Source organism: Fukomys damarensis, unplaced genomic scaffold, assembly GCF_012274545.1.
Source record: "Fukomys damarensis isolate Sample0158 unplaced genomic scaffold, DMR_v1.0_HiC HiC_scaffold_19, whole genome shotgun sequence".
In the NCBI taxonomy this organism is placed as follows: domain Eukaryota; kingdom Metazoa; phylum Chordata; class Mammalia; order Rodentia; family Bathyergidae; genus Fukomys; species Fukomys damarensis.
In genome coordinates, this window is record NW_022900931.1 from 4,591,055 (window position 1) to 4,594,344 (window position 3,290).

Here is a 3,290-nt window from a genome sequence, read left to right on the forward strand (position 1 = left end):
CTTTGAAAAGGCTGCACTTTCAGAGAGAGAGAGAGAGAGAGAGAGAGAGAGAGAGAGAGAGAGAGAGATGAGTCATCCCAGGCTGCCCGGTGAGCCAGGGTTTGCGGGGGAGCAGGCCTCCCGAAGGCAGAGACATAGTAAATAAGGACGGAGGATTAAAGCGGGGGACACAGAGCATGGCGGCTCAGAAACCGGCTGGGGGAGACGTCGGCTCAGTCTGAGATTTCCCAGCCCATCTCCAGGCCGGGAGCCTGCCCAGATGTGTGGATGTGTATGTGACCCTGATGGTGTGTTCAGCTCGCCCTCCCAGCACCCCGGGGCCTGCTCCTGCTGCTCGCTCCCACAGACACCCGGCCCCCAGGCTGTCTCCGTCCTCACCCCTGCCGTCTATGGACACGGCCTTATAGGGCAGGCAGGGAAAGAACTGTGCAAAGGGGACCGAGGGAGGGCTCGGCAATGAGAGGAGGACCCCCGATGGCCTGCGTGCCCCTGCGTCAGACGTGTGCGGCTTTGACAAGGGGGACCATACGGGCAGCGAGGGTCGAAGATGCTGGCCTTGAACCCCATAGTGATGTGGCCACAAGCCAAGGATGCACAGCCACCAGGAACTGAATAGGACAGCAGGGTCCTCCCTGTGGCAGAAAAGGAAACTGAGGCTCTGGGAGGTGTGCAGTTCTGCACTGGGCTATGGAGGAGGGTGCGAGGGTCCCTGTGGCTGGGAGGGAGGCGCCAGGGGCTGGGGAGGAGGCCACTGTGGCTGTGTGCTGTGCCACCTCCTGCAGTGGGGCTGGATGCTGTGCCGTCGTCCCCAGCCAGGTGTGAGCTCCTCTCTCCCCGGGTGTCGGCAGCCACAGGCAGGGAGCCTGGTGCAGTGACAGGGAAGCGGGGACTCCACTGGGTCCCGCACTTCTGGGCGTGTCCCAGACGCGCCCCACACACAGACCCCTCCCTCCTGAGACTCGGGTCACCACTTCCTGCTTGTCATCTGCCACCCACACGCGCCCCGAGGGAGGGGAGAGGCGGCTGCTTCCACCCACTGCGTGTCACGGGGCACACACACTACATATGCACACAGCACACACCTCCCACACACGGTACACACTTACACGACACACCCATCCACATCTCACATTCACACGCACCACACACATGCTGCACACAAACACTATACACACACCCACAGGTACAAAATCTGTACAGTGCACACAGACACACCATCCACACCCCACACCCCATACTGCACAACTACAACCCAACACACACAATGTACACTGTACACACAAGACATACTGCACAGAGCACACAACACAGACCATAAATACCACACCCAGCGACACACCGCACAGCTGATAGCACACGCACACACACACACACACACCATGCACGCTCACACCTGCCCACCTGTAGTGACGCCCCCTCCTGCCCATCCCTGTCCACTGAGGCCCCAACCTGATGGTCCCTGCATCACAGCCCAGCCGGAGGGAGTTCACAGGGCCTCCCCTCTCCACATGGCCCATGGGGGAAGTCTGGGTGCCCCGGCTGTGTCCAGACCCCCAGCCCATTCTTGATGCCCTCTGGTCCCCGGCTTCCTTGTCCACATGGGCAGCTTGTCCCCGGGGGCTTGAGGGCAGGACAGGACAAGACACTGACACTCAGGGAGCTCTGTGCCAGGCCAGAGCTCACATGGCCAGGTAGGCTCAGAGCTACCTTGTCCAAACCATGTCCCTAACCACTGGACCATATGTCCCAGCCTCTGCTGCTGTCTCTCAGGGACTGAGCAGGCAATGCCTCCACCCCGCCTCACCTGGCCAGGCGTCCTCGGGCACCCTGTGGCCACTGAGTACCATGGACAGGACCCGGTCAGGGTGACTGCTCAGACCACGTCCACGGAAGAGGAGGAGGCCCTAGATGTCTGCTAACAGGTGGGAAAACCCAGGCACCCAATGGCTGCCCTTGCAGGGGTGCGGCATCCAGGAACACACGCGCCCCTCCAGGTGGACCCTTCAGGCACGTGGCCAAGCATTTCTGGGCCCCACACTGTACCCTTGACGGGAACTCTGGGAGTGGCCTCCGAAGCAACACTGCAGGGGCCCTGCCTGTGCGGCCCAGGACTCCAAGTCCAGCCATGCACTTGCTGAAACTCCACTCACTCAGGCTCCTCGACACACAGGCGCAGGAGTCTGTCACAGAGGCACTAGGAGAGGTCCACTTTCGGGGCCTGGACTGGACTTCAGGTAAATCTGGGCTGAGCCTTGATCCTGCCCCCTCCTCCAGCGTGGCTCTGAGCGGCGTCCTGACCTCTCTGAGCCCTGGTCGCCAATCTCTGTGACGGAAAGGGCACCGCCCAGCACTGCAGCACACAGCGTTGGAAGGGCTCTACTGAGCAGCCTGTGAGGTTCGACCCAAATCTATAAAAATAAAACCAGACCGAACCACGCAGGAGACTCGTGCAGTTCACGCTGGGTGGGATGGAGCTTGGGCCTGCACTTTTGGCCACTAAAGCACTCCCTTCCCAAATGACACAGAGGCCTGTGGGTTTCCCAGCAGGCGGCTCTGTCCTTCCCCAGCCGGAAAGACCCTCCCCCCACCAGAGCAAGGTGGGGAACAGGGTGGGCCGGCATTCAGCACAGCCTCCTCCGGAAGGCAAGGGGTGACCTGGGGGTGACCTGGAAGGGGGACGCGGGGATGGAGAGCCAGAGACGTCGAGGCGTTCCCCAGGGGAAGCTGGACAGAGGCCCTGGGAAGGGAAGGGTCCTCCAGTCCGGTCTGACCCTGACCTTGACCACCTGGGTGAAGCCAGGGGTAGGGATGGGGCCTCCAGGGCCGGGGTCACCTGACAGGGTCCCTGGGGAGGTGGCAGGTGGGTGCTGGAGACCTGGCGACCCAGAGTCAGCAGGGGAAGGGAGGAAAGGGCCATAAAGGAGGCGGCAAGGAACAAAGGCAGGAAAGGACGGAAGGCAGGAAGAAAAAGGAAGACAGGGAGGAAAAGAAGCAAGGAAGGAGATCCAGGGAAGGGAGGGAAGGAAGAAAAGAGTGGAGAAGAGGAAGAAACGAACTAGTGAAAGAGGGAAGAAGAGAGAAATGTGAACAAAAACAAAAAGAAGGGCGAGAGAAGGATCGCAAACCGATCGCAAAAGAAAACACTGGGAGCAAAACAAAGGAGGAGGGAGAAAGCGAGAGAAGAAAAGAGATTGCGAAAGAAAAACCGAGCGGAGAGAGGGAGAGAGCGGAGAGAGCGCCAGAGGAGGGAGGGAGGCGAGGGAGGCGGCGCGGCGCGGGGGCAGCGGAGG

At 61.0% G+C, this 3,290-nt stretch overlaps 1 protein-coding gene across 2 annotated transcripts in view; it reads left to right on the forward strand.

Annotated features, from left to right (window-relative positions):
• Nucleotides 1–2,577: 2,577 nt before the first annotated feature.
• Shisal1 (shisa like 1) overlaps nucleotides 2,578–3,290 on the forward strand; it is a 56,585-nt gene continuing 55,872 nt past the window's right edge. Inside the window, exon 1 of one of the 2 annotated variants that reach the window (XM_033766181.1) lies at nucleotides 2,578–2,597. The gene's annotated coding sequence lies outside the window, so the exon portion shown is untranslated. Of the gene's footprint in view, nucleotides 2,598–2,782; nucleotides 2,803–3,290 lie in introns of those variants that run through there. The other variant, XM_033766182.1, reaches the window with a different exon arrangement.